This window comes from Triticum aestivum, chromosome 6B (assembly GCF_018294505.1).
Source record: "Triticum aestivum cultivar Chinese Spring chromosome 6B, IWGSC CS RefSeq v2.1, whole genome shotgun sequence".
In the NCBI taxonomy this organism is placed as follows: domain Eukaryota; kingdom Viridiplantae; phylum Streptophyta; class Magnoliopsida; order Poales; family Poaceae; genus Triticum; species Triticum aestivum.
Genome location: NC_057810.1, coordinates 666,512,164 through 666,525,504, shown reverse-complemented (window position 1 = coordinate 666,525,504; position 13,341 = coordinate 666,512,164). Strand labels below are relative to the sequence as shown.

At 49.7% G+C, this 13,341-nt stretch overlaps 1 pseudogene; it reads right to left on the bottom strand.

The window, feature by feature from the left end:
• Nucleotides 1–505: 505 nt before the first annotated feature.
• On the bottom strand, nucleotides 506–8,227 carry LOC123138916 (cold shock protein CS66-like; annotated as a pseudogene).
• Between the last annotated feature and the right edge of the window lie 5,114 nt (nucleotides 8,228–13,341).

Below are 13,341 nucleotides of genomic sequence, written 5' to 3'. Positions count from 1 at the left end.
CATATGCCATGTGTGATGAACTATGCTGGTTTGATGAACTCCGGCGAGACGTTTTTAGCGCGAAGTAGTTTGTTTAAATTTGTGTCATATGCAGGATCTGTTTTTGCAGCACGCTCGGCGTCATACCCTAAACGATTTTTTCGGGACGACGGTTTGCGGGATCTGCTACAGATGCTCTTACCGACTGAAAATTAGATGATAGGTGGTCCCATCAGCCATGTTCGACCACAAGGCTCTAATTCCTGGGAGCTTAGTAACTTTATTATTATATTGATATATTAGATGCCATAGGCCTCATAACATACATACATGGGTTGAACCAGAAGGAAATTTGCACGACAATGTTAGAAAGAAAAAAAAATGTGAACACATATTGTCCTTGAAAACTTAAACCAAGATACATTCGCTTCTCCAGCGACCAAGTGAGCTAGGTGAACTAGAATCAATCAATTTATATGCAGTGGAGTATTATTCTGCAAAGGTAGCGGCCTTAGGCATACCGGGCTTAGTTCAGTCCAGGCAGCTTCTCCTTGATCTTTTCCATGAGGCTCTTCTTCTCACCGGTCCCGTCGGTGCCGTGTGTCCCAGTGCCAGTTGTTCCGTTGTGTCCTTGCTTCCCGTCGTCGGTGGCCGTGGTGCCATGCGTCTCCGTGCCAGTCATTCCAGTGTGTCCATGCTGCCCGTAGGTGACAGCGGTCTGCTGGTGGTCACCGTGGCCACCAGGGAGCTTCTCCTTGATGTTGTCCATGACATCCTTCTTGTCGGTGCTGCCGGTGCCCTGGGTTCCCATGTCGGTCAGTCCGGCGTGTCCGTGCTGCCCGTAGGTGCCACAGGTGGACGGGGTGCCATGCGTCATAGTGCCGGTGTGTCCCTGCTGCCCGTAGGTGTCACCGGTTTGCTGGCGGTCATTGTAGCCACCGGGGAGCTTCTCCTTCGTATTCTCCACAATGCCCTTCTTCTCGCCTGTGCCGCCGGTGCTGTATGCCTCTGTGCCGGTCACTCCGGGGTGTTCATGTTGCCCATAGGTGTCATCGGTGGCAGGGTTGTCATGCGTCCCCGTGCCAACATGGTGCCCGTTGGTGCGAGTAGTCTGCTGGTGGTCATCATGGCCGCCGGGGAGCTTCCCCTTGTTAGACAAAGCTAGGGTTTGGAACAATGCTCCATATCCTAAACGGGTACGGCTGTCATGTATATAAGAAAGAACGTACAGGTACATGTATTGTGTTACAACACGTATATCTACAATATACCTAGTCTAACACCCTCCCTCAATCTTAACTATGTCCTGAAACATTCATGAGGTTAAGATTGCGTCGACATCCTTCAAAAGAGGGCAAGGACAAGGGTTTAGTGAAAATGTCAGCAAGCTGATCCTTAGAAGAAACAAACTTGATTTGAAGTAGCTTCTGTGCAACACGTTCTCTCACAAAATGATAGTCAACTTCAATGTGTTTCGTTCGGGCATGAAATACCGGATTGGATGAAAGATATGTAGCACCGATGTTATCACACCAAAGAACAGGCGGCTGGGCTTGAAAGACCTTCAACTCTCGAAGCAATGACTGAACCCATATGATCTCAGCTGTGGCATTAGCAACTGCTTTGTACTCAGCTTCAGTGCTACTCCGAGACACGGTAGCTTGCTTTCGAGCTTGCCAGGCGATCAAATTAGGACCAAGGAACACAGCATGTCCCCCAGTGGATCGCCTATCATCGGGACTACCAGCCCAATCAGCATCAGAGAAGGCTGAGATCAAACCAGAAGCCGCAGGCTGCAAATGGAGACCATACGAAGCTGTGTGTCGAACATAGCGCAAAATGCGCTTAACCGCCGTCCAATGAGGATCACGCGGTGCATGAAGGTATTGACACACACGGTTAACTGCAAATGAAATATCTGGCCGAGTGACGAGCAAGTATTGCAGTCCACCAACGATGCTGCGGTACTCAGTGGCATCCTCAGAAGAGAGCAAGTCCCCATCAAAAGCTGATAATTTGTCTGTGGAGGACATAGGAGTCGTAGCAGGTTTACACTGCATCAGACCTGCACGTCGCAACAGATCCTGAGAGTACTTCTGCTGAGTGAGAGTCAAGCCACTGTCAGAATGAAGAACCTCCAAACCCAAAAAATAGTGCAGTCTCCCAAGATCCTTAACAGCAAAAACAGCCCCTAGAGAAGCCACAAGCCGATCTGCAGCAGTGACTGATGAACTGACAAGTATGATGTCATCAACATAGACCAGAATGTACATAGTCACCTCAGGTCGCTGAAGAATGAAAAGAGATGTGTCTGCTGTAGACGGTACAAACCCATGTGCACGAAGAGCAGCGCCAAGACGTGCATGCCACGCACGAGGAGCCTGCTTCAGATCATAAAGAGCCTTGTCGAGGCGACACAGATGATGTGGCTGAGCAGGGTCAACAAAACCGGGGGCTAACGCATATATACCTCTTCTTCCAGAACTCCATGAAGGAAGGCATTCTGGACATCGAGCTGACGAAGCGACCATCCTCGAGTAACAGCCAGCGAAAGAAGAACACGAATAGTCGTGGGCTTGATAACAGGACTAAACGTATCTTTATAATCAAGGCCATACCTTTGTTTAAATCCTTTGGCCACCAGTCGTGCCGTGTACCTCTCAATGGACCCGTCAGCATGTTTCTTCACCTTGAACACCCATTTGGAATCAATAACATTGACACTGGAAGGAGGAGGAACCAGACGCCAAGTATTATTCTTCCGAAGAGCATGGATCTCCTGTTCCATAGCAGCGTGCCAGTGTGGAATGCCAAGCGCTGCCTGAAAATGTCGCGGTTCCACCGTAGGATCGGCCTCAGCACGAGCAACACAGGCCGCAAGCCATGCGACCGTACCATCTGTGCGTTGGACAGGCTTGACAATGCCACTCTTGCTGCACGTATGAGGGCGCAGTACGACAGGCGGCGGAGGTGTTGGAGAAGCCACAGCAGTAGGCGAGTCCACAGACTCTACCGAAGGAGATGCCACAGGGTCTGCATGCGCCGGAGAGACCGGCGAAGACGGGCGCGGCGGTGTTGGGCCCGGAGTGGTCGGTGAAGGCGGACCAGGCGAGGACGACCCACGCGGGGCAGAGGCCGTGGAGGTTGGCGGCTCGAGCGGCCGAACTGCGGTAGCAGCCGGCTCGGGTGGCCGAACTGGAGACCCAGCCGGGCTAGCAGCCGGGCTAGGTGAGGTGGCCACACCACCTGATCCACGTGCATGGGGCATGCACGTGCAATCATCGTGGTGGTCGTCATCAAGCGCAGAGTCAAGCGACCCGTCCGGCGGCAAAACTGCAGTTGGTGCCGTAGCAACCACGTCGTCATGAAGAAGCTCAAGGCGAGCACCCCGTCCAGTTCCTGCACCATGGTTAGGCAACAACAGAGGAGAATATGCAGCATCTACAAATTGGTCAGGCAAAACTGGAAAGGAGTGCAGCTCAGTAGCGGTGGTATCGGTGGAAGGTGACAGTGTGGAAAAAGGAAAAACAGTCTCATCGAATACAACATCACGAGAAATGTAAACACGATTCGTCGGAATGTGGAGACACTTATAACCTTTGTGAAGAGGACTGTATCCGAGAAACACACACTTCTTAGATCGATACTCGAGTTTGTGCTTGTTGTACGGCCGAAGATGTGGCCAGCACGCACAACCAAACACTTTGAGAAGAGAGTAATCTGGAGTCTCATGAAGTAAAACCTCTAGGGGAGATTTCATGTGAAGAAGTCGTGTGGGTAGCCTGTTGATCAAAAAACAAGCAGTAACAAAAGCATCACTCCAGAACCGGAATGGAACAGAGGCATGTGCGAGCAGTGTTAAGCCAGTTTCAACTATGTGACGGTGCTTGCGCTCAGCTGCACCGTTCTGCTGGTGTGTATGAGGACAAGACACATGATGCGAGATGCCAAGTTTCGTGAAGAAAGTATTAAGGTTGCGATATTCGCCCCCCCCCAATCAGACTGAACATGAATAATTTTGCACTTAAGAAACCTCTCAACATGGGCTTGAAATTGCATAAAAACATGAAACACATCAGATTTGCACTTAATGAGATAAATCCAAGTAAAGCGACTAAAGGCATCAATGAAACTAACATAATAGTTGTGACCACTAACAGAAGTTTGGGCATAGCCCCACACATCCGAAAACACAAGTTCAAGAGGAGCCTTGACAACACGACTCGATACAGAGAAAGGTAGCTGATGACTCTTGCCCTGTTGACAGGCATCACACACTAGAAACTCCTTATTACTGGACTCAACTGGAAGACTATGGCGATGAAGCAAATGTCACACAATGGGAGTGGCAGGATGACCGAGGCGAGAATGCCACTGCGACGACGACACCCGAACACCACTGAAAACTTCAGAAACAGGCGGCACATCAAGAGCATATAGGCCATGGCGAGCTCGACCACTAAGAAGAACGTCCCTCGTGTCCCGGTCCTTAACAAAAAAATAAAAAGGGTGAAACTCAACAAGCACATTGTTGTCACGAGTTAATTTAGGAACCGAGAGCAAACTACGTGTGACTGAAGGAACACGAAGAACATCAAGGAGACACAAGGTTTTAGTGGTACGTGAAAGAAGAGATGCCTGACCAACATGTGAGATGGGCATACTTGATCCACTGGCAGTACGGACCTGGTCATGACCAGTGTAGTGCTGGCGAGTAGCCAGCTTGTCGAGCTGGCTCGTCAGATGATTGGTGGCACCGGTGTCCATGTACCAGGACGGATCCACAGAATAAGAAGGAGTGAACCCAGGCTCCTGTGTAGCGAGAGCAGCTTGTTTCTCATTGCCTTTCCCGTTGTTCCCAATGCCAAGGAAGTCGCGTTTGAAGCGGCGATGGCAGCGAGACGCCAAATGCCCCTCGATGCTGCAGAGTTGACACTCAACGTCACCACCGCATGACTCGCAGCGCCAACCTCTTGCGACCAGCCGTCGGAGGAGGTGGAGCCGACGAACGGGGCTGATTGCCCACGGACGGCGGCGCCTTCTGCTTGGCACCACGGGCACCCCCGCGAAGTGCAGCGTTCGCAGAAGGGCCCTCTGTGTAGACGCCGACGGAGCGGCGAGCAGCTAGGCGTTGTTCGGTGTTGAGGAGGCGCACGTAGAGGTCGCGAGGCGGCATCGGCATGTCACGTCCATTGATATTTTCAATAAGAGAGTCGTAGTCCTCATCAAGTCCATTGAGAATGAACGAAGTAAACTCCTCGTCACGGAGAGGCTTTCCAATAGACGACAGTGTATCAGCCAAACTTTTGACCTTGTTGAAGAAGACCGTGACGGAGAGATCATTTTTCTTGACCTCGCCCAGCTGATTACGAATGGCAGAGGAACGGGCCAGCGACTGCGAGGAGAAGCTGGAGTCGAGCGTGGCCCATGCATCCCTCGACGTCGCGGCAAAGACCACCATGCCGGCCACGGAGGGAGTGAGCGAGGACTGAATGGCACCAAGAATAGCTTGATCCTGAGCGATCCACCGACGATGAGCAGGGTTGGACACCATGACGGAGACACCAGCGGCTGAGGGCACCGGAACCATGGCCGGGGGACACGGCAGTGTACCGTCGACATACCCCTCAAGGTAGTGACTACGCAGCAGCGGCAACACCTGAGCACGCCACAGGAGGTAGTTGTCGGCAGAGAGCTAAGTGGAACGGTCCTGGTTCAGCCACCGGTGCGGAGAGCTACGAGTCGTACGTCGGCGGAGCACTGTACGAAATCAGCGCATCGGCCAACGGAGGTGTACGGTAGTGTTGGTGATGACCGTAGGGCGCCGTAGGAGGTACGCCGTAGGGCTGCAGCGACGCAACGTACGGCACCGGGGCAGCATAGGGCGCTCCATACGGAACCTCGTAGGGCACCGCGGAGGACGAATCATACGGCACCGGCGCGACGTACGGCGACGGCGACGGCGCGACGTACGGTGCTGGATATGGGCCACCGTAGGGCATCTGTACGGGGGCACCATGGGAACCGGAGGCGGGCGCCACAGCATGCAATGCAGGCCCAGAGTGTAGCGATGTTGCATGGGAACCGGAGGCGGCCGACGCATCATGCAACGGAGGCGCCGCAGCATGCAACTGGGACGCAACATAGGGCAGCCGCGACGTAGTCCGAGCGCCAGATGCATCGAGGGGGGAGCTGAGTCCCGGCGTACATCGACTGCACAGGAGCACCAGCTGGATCGCCAGATGGAATCTCGCCCGATCGGGGCGCGGGCGATCGGGACGCAGGCGGGTGCTGCGATCCCGGACGGGCCCAGGCGAGTGGTGCGGACGCCATGAACGGCGAGTCCATCGCCAGGGTTGACGGAGGCGGCACGGCGGCGGAGGCCGACGCGACGGCGGCAGAGGAGGCGAAAGCACGGCGCGGATCGAACGCGTCGTCTGATACCATGTTAGACAAAGCTAGGGTTTGGAACAATGCTCGATACCCTAAACGGGTACGACTGTCATGTATATATAAGAAAGAACGTACAGGTACATGTATTGTGTTACAACACGTAGATCTACAATATACCTAGTCTAACACCCCTTGAGGTTCTCCATGACACCCTTCGTCTCGTCGGTGTCGTGTGACGCCATCCCAGTCATTCCGGTGTGTCCCTGCTGACCATCTGTGCCATCTGTGGCCTTGGTGCTATGCATCCCCATTCCAGTCATTTCGGTGTCTTCCTGGCTCCCGTAGGTGCCACCAGTCTGTTGGTGGTCACCGTGGCCACTGGGGAGCTTCTCCTTGGTCTTCTCCATGGCGCCCTTCTTCTCGCCGGTGCCGTATGTTCCCATGTCGGTTATCCTGGTGTGTCCCTGCCGCCCATAGGTGTCGCCGGTGGCAAGGGTGACATGTATTGCAGTGTTGGTGTGTCCATGCTGCCCATAGGTGTCACCGGTCTGATGGCGATCATCATGGCCACCTGGGAGCTTGGCCTTGATGTCCTCCATCACGTCCTTTTTCTGGCTGATGCGTGCGTCCCCGTGCCGGACATTTCGGTGTGTCCCTGCTGGCCATAGGTGTCGCCCGTGGCTGAGGCACCATGCATTGTCGTGCCTGTTTGTCCCTGCTGCCCGTAAGTGCCAGCGGTGTGCTGGTGGTCTTCGTCGCCACTAGGAAGCTTGTCGTTGATGTTCTCCATGATGCCCTTCTTCTCCCCGGTGTCGGTGTCGTGCATCCTCGTGCCAGTGGCCCCTGTGTGTCCGTGCTGCCTGTAGGCACCATCGGTGGCCGGGGCGCCATATGTCCCCGTACCAGTGTTTCCTTGCTGCACATGGGTGCCACCAGTGGGTAAGGCGCCATGCGTCGCCGCATTGGTGTATCCCTGTTGCCCGTAGGTGCCACCAGTCTGCTGGTGGTCCCCATGGCCACTAGGGAGCTTGTCATTGATGTTCTCCATGACGCCCTTCTTCTCGCATGTGTTGGCGCCGTGCATCTCCGTCCGGATGGCCCCGGTGTGTCCGTGGTGCCCTTAGGCACCATCAGTGGCAGGGGCGCCATGTGTCCCCATACCGGTGTTTTCCTGCTGCCCATAGGTGCCGCTGGTGGCTGAGGCGCCATGCGTCGCCGCATCAGTGTGTCCCTCCTGCCCGTAGGTGCCACTAGTCTGCTGGTGGTCCTCATGACCACCATGGAGCTTGTCATTGATGTTCTCCATGACGCCCTTCTTCTCGCCCGTGCCGCCGCCGTGCATCGCCGTGCCGGTGGCCCCAGTGTGTCCCTGCTGCCCGTACGCACCATCAGCGGCCGGGGCGCCAAGTGTCCCCATACCGGTGTTACCCTGCTGGCCATAGGTGCCGCCGATGGCTGAGGCACCATGCGTCGCCGCGGCGGTGTGTCCCTGTTGCCCGTCGGTGCCACCAGTCTGCTGGTGGTCCCCATGGCCGACAGGGAGATTGTCATTGATGTTCTCCGCGACGCTCTTCTGCTCGCCCGTGTCGGCGCCGTGCATCCCAGTGCCGGTGGCTCCGGTGTGTCCGTGCTGCCCGTAGGCACCATCGATGGCCGTAGTGGTGTGTCCCTGCTGCCCGTGGGTGGCAGCGGCCTGCTGGTGATCACCGTGGCTGCTGGAGAGCTTCTCCTTGATCTTGCTCATGATGCTCTTCTTCTCGCCGGTGCCGTGTCCCTGGTGCTCCATCCTGCGCCAAACTTGTCACTCGGGAAATCTACTAGTGCTGCTGTTTAGTGTTTACTTGGAGCAGGTGGTGTTGTGTGAACTGTGAAGCAGGTGCTCCACGAGGCACTATTTATAGGCCGTCAGAGGATAGATGAAGCACGACGTGTTCTCTCGTGAGTGGATGGGCAGGTGACTGCCGACTAGCCCATAATGAGGGGTGGTCAGATGGACGAATCGCCGTGGCAGGGGCGCTACGTGTGCTTGCATGAGTTGGTCGGCAGGTGGCTGCCGACTAGAGGAGCCGGGCCTCGGAAGGCAGCGGGCGCGTCCCGGTCTCCACGTCCCACCTCATTCGTCCTCGTCCGGGAAGAAGATGATTCCCCCAAAAACATGTGATCCTTTTTTTCACTTGCAAAAATGGTATTGTTTGCTTAAGCCTTAAGGAGATGCAGATCGAAAGTGTCGGCATGTGACGACAACGAACGTAACTAGACCAAGCATACGAGAGGGCAAGTGCTTTCATTCAAAGAATTTTATAGGATTTTTTTTCTCTGTTGGCTACTCGATTCATAGGATTGAAATGCGTAGTAATTTTCCTTAGAATTCATTAGCACTTTATTTTGGAGAAAAATACGCATCCACTAAAATCTCTTGGTATATTTCCTTTGCTTTTATGGTGGCATCAAACACTATTTTATCCGAATTCTCCTAGTTTTCTAATTCGGCGGGATTCAAGATGACATGTCACTACAATCCTTGATTTTTTTTCTATCCCGGCGTTTTGAGTATCAAAGAGGCATTGATTTGGCGCCCCAACCTAGCAATTCACCCGTCCCACTGCTTCTCCTCCTTCCCATCGCCGTAGGACGCTGTGAGGCAAAACCCATGGGTGCCATGGTTTTTTCATGGCGTCGCATGCGGTATGTGGTCAAATTGGTGTGGGATATGGTCTGGTGGCCATCGTTGTTGCGGGATACTTTCCCTGATGACGCGGCGACACATGCGAGCTAGTGCATGACCAACATGGACGTGACTACATGAGCGATTACTTGTTGGAGCTGCGTGCAAGAGGAGGACGACCACAACAATGTGAGCTAGATCGTGGACGGTGTGTCTGCTCCGGATCTTTGAAATTTCAAAAAAATTGCATTCCAAATTTGTACTTTCAAAAATAAATTTCAGAAATCTTGACTTTCATTTTATTTTCTTTTAAAACACTTTCAACTTTCAAAATTATTTTGAAATTTCAAACTTATATAATTTTGTAAACTATCATGCGAAGAAAGACTAGAAAAACAGCATCCTTTGTGGGGTATTTTTGTGACTTCCAACATTGATTCAACATGGTTATTATTTATTAAACTCGATTTGGATTGTTCATATTATTGATGTACATGATGGAGAATAATAGATGCAAAATTATACTCGACAAGTAATACTTGAGGTGCCGATGTAGATGTAATTTTATTTGTGGAAGCAATACTGGAGGTGTCGAGGAGAACTGTGCTGGAATACAATAGAGGAATTACTTGAGGTTGACTCTAGTGAAATTAATATGTATATACGTTTACAATCATGGTGGAAGAGTTGGGTTCGTTTTGCAGGGTTAGTTCTGCAAGGTGTTGACCCACATGCTTGGATTGGAACTTAATCTCATATACGCAAAGTGATCATGAACATAACTCGCACAGGTATGCTAGAGACTATAATATTAGACTCATAGAACTGTCGTGTTTAATCATGATCCATGACATAACTCATGGCATCCGTACTTTTGTGGCGCAAATATAGTCCATAAATAGGTTCCTACCCTCTCGGCTTAATATGCAATTGTTAGCGGTACCACAAATATGGTGAATTTAAGGGTAGACCGCATAACCCACAATCCAGCACCACCATGTGACAGACAACTGAAGCACATTGTGCAGTGGGAAAACATGTGTAGCCTAACATGTCGGTTACCAGTTCTACATGCCACAGAACGTGAGAGACTCACGTGGCACCTTTAAGAGAAATTCTATGAGAGTGGCTATATATGACCGATCGCCATAATAATCTCTATTATGGAAACTTTGGTCAAAAAGGCCCTCTGGCAAAGTTTCCATCTTGTCAGGGATCATTTATATTTTATGGAGTACCCTCCATATCTAGCATGTCATATATGGTGTCTCGGGGCTGCCTTTTGGAGCGTGCTCCATATGAAAATTACCTCTCGTTCCGTGTGATGGGAAGGAAACTTTAGGTGCTCCCCACCTCACGTGGGATTGCAAGAAGCTTGGGAAAAAAGGAATGTCCCATAGATGAGTGGGTCCCATGGTTATAGAGGCAACAAATATGAGGATTCTGACTTTGTGCGATTTTCCTTGGTGACCTCCATAATCCATATGGAGCGCGCTATGGATATAGAGGCTCCAAATATGACTACTTTGCTAGAGTTTGTCTAAGAAAAATGCGCTTGCATGCGGTAGCCAGTAGACCTATCCAAGGTTGTGAGAATCGCGATTCTATTATACGATTTTACGATCCAAATTAACCCATCCAATTTTGCGATTCTAGTTCATGGAATCTACGTTTCTACGATGATGATAGTTCAGCTTCTATGATTTACAATCCTACCATCGGAGTTCCTATCCGATTCTAAATCATGATTCTGGCAACCTTGGACCTATAGGAGCGCCTTCGAGCATGTGTTGCCCGCTCCCACGAGCTACCGTGCGTAGGAGTCGATTCATAGTCAACCTTGAAGGAGTTACCAGTTTTACATTAAAGTCATGCACGTACATGAAAGGAAGATTGAGTTTTGTTGCGCTAGAAGAGGGCTAGTTATTTTCTCAGCTAATGGGACACGAAGTATCTACACCCGAGCTCAAATGCACCCTGATAAACAGTAAAATCAAAAAAATAGTACAAAAAAAATAAAAAAACTGTTTTTTTAGTGCAAACTTTGACAAATGTGCTTGCAAAAAATTATTATAAAACAACAATCCTAGAAGTCGTGGTAAAAAACAAAATCGAATCTCCAAAAATGATATTTTTGAAAGCATTTTGGGGTGCTGATTTTTTTTTCTTTTGCCACGCGTTCTACAAGTGTTGTTTCGAGCTGAAAATTTCCATGCACTGAGAACATTTGTGAAAGTTTGCACCAAAAAACTTTGAGATTTTTTTTGGTTTCAGAATTTACTGTTCATCCCGAGCTATTTGAGCTCGGGAGTAGAAGGGTACTTTTGCAGCTAATGCGCCATCCATAGAGAAATTTTTAGATGGTTGTAATAGAATAGACTAATTCCTTAACTAAAATAAATGTCTGTTATTTTATTTTGCATCATCATGACATGATGCCATCATTTCACTATGCATTATTCTCAACACGCATAACAAAAATATCAAACACATAAAAGCAAATTATTTTACCGTTTAATTTATTTGGGTTTTACCAAAACCATTTTCCCTTTTGTCCTTGTACATTAAGATAAGAGTCCCAACTTTTCACATGGACTTTGTATAATATTTGAAAGCCCCAGAAAATATTTCACAATTTTTGCACAAGTCTTGCACACAGCCCTAGTTCAAATCACATTTATGTCATTTTTGTAATTTAATTTCAAACAAAAATTAAAAATTCTCCAAATGGTTTGATTATTTTCTGTGTGGTCTCATTATAGCCTAGAGAGGCTACACCTAAAATTTCATCTAATTCAGAGCTCATTTGATGTCCTATTTATTTATTATACGGTAGATACATACATTTAATATATATTTTTAATAAAAGCTATTATTTTGTCGGACCCACTAAACACTAATTGCTATTCGGATCCATTAAACACTAAGTGTCACCTGATACTAGGACTCGTGTGGTCCTCTTTGTTGGCAAGCTCTTCAAGTTCTATCGACAACTTTCAAAACAAATATTTTTGAGATGTTGCTGCAGGTTTTCCGGAAGGTGCTGAGACGGCGGCGCTGTAACAAGGTACAACAAGCTAAAGCACTTTTGATTGAGGTTGTGCTGCAAGCCCGTGACTCGATAGTGGACCTATAGTAGGGTTGATCTATAATGTGGTCATGTAGGATTAATCCGGAGTTTGATCTGACAATGTCGTTGGGTCTATTTGTCAGATAAGATGGCCCAAAAAGTTCCCCAAGTGGGCTTCGAAGCTAATAAATAGCCAACTAGCTCAGTGCCTTTGGAGTGACTTTGAAGGAAATAGAAAATTATACATTTCCAATTGGAACTTAGTTTGTATGAAATAAAAATATGGACGATTAGGAGTGCCAAACATCAGACATGTAAATCTCTGCCTCCTTGGAAGCTGGGTCAAGAGATAAATAAAAGATGAGGGGGGAAATTGGAGATGAATAGTAGATGTTAAGTACATAAGGAACACGCCTAATATGTTTTCTTGTACCACACAAAACCCCTCTAAATTTTGACAAGGAGTCATGTGGGCTGCCAAATCACTTAAACAAGGCTACACATGGGTGGTTTGAGATGGTAGGATAATCGGATTTTGGGAAGATATATGCTTTGGCACATCTGCATTATCAGTACAATTCTGGCCCCTTTAATTTGTCATCAACATGGTGTGACCCTAGTACATGCCTAGGATAAAAATACCATCAGGTTGACTTCGCGCACGGGGGGTGGGTGGGTGGGGGAGGGGTGGGTCTTCACGCTGTCATGATGGAAAGTTGTGCCTTGTGTTGGGGAACGTAGTATAAAACAAATTGGCCTTCCGACACCCGGGAACAATATGAAGGTGCATTAGGGAATTGAATCATGATCATTACCAACTCCAAGTATGCAGCGGAACCAGACGAGTCGGTGTAGATTGTACTTGGAGTCCCTCGAACTATTAATGAACGATCCCGCGAACCGCCTCGAACTGAAGACCGAAAGCACGACCCCTCTACAGTTTGCAAGCATACGACCTTCACGATCCGGCAGCGCTTCACCGTCCAGAACTAATTGCCGCCAGAGAATTAGAGAAGATTAGAGCCACTCAAGGCTTCTAATTATAAGGATTAGAGGAACTAGATCTAGCTCTAATTATCTGAATTAGAACTAGTAGTATTGGGCTAGGGAGGCAGGTAAAACTTGTATGAAGAAAAGGGGCAATACCTCCACTAGTGGGGGAGAGAGAAGGGCAGCCAGCAAGGAGGGAAAGCCTCCTTGGGGAGCCGACCAAGGGAAGGAGGAGTTGGGTTCC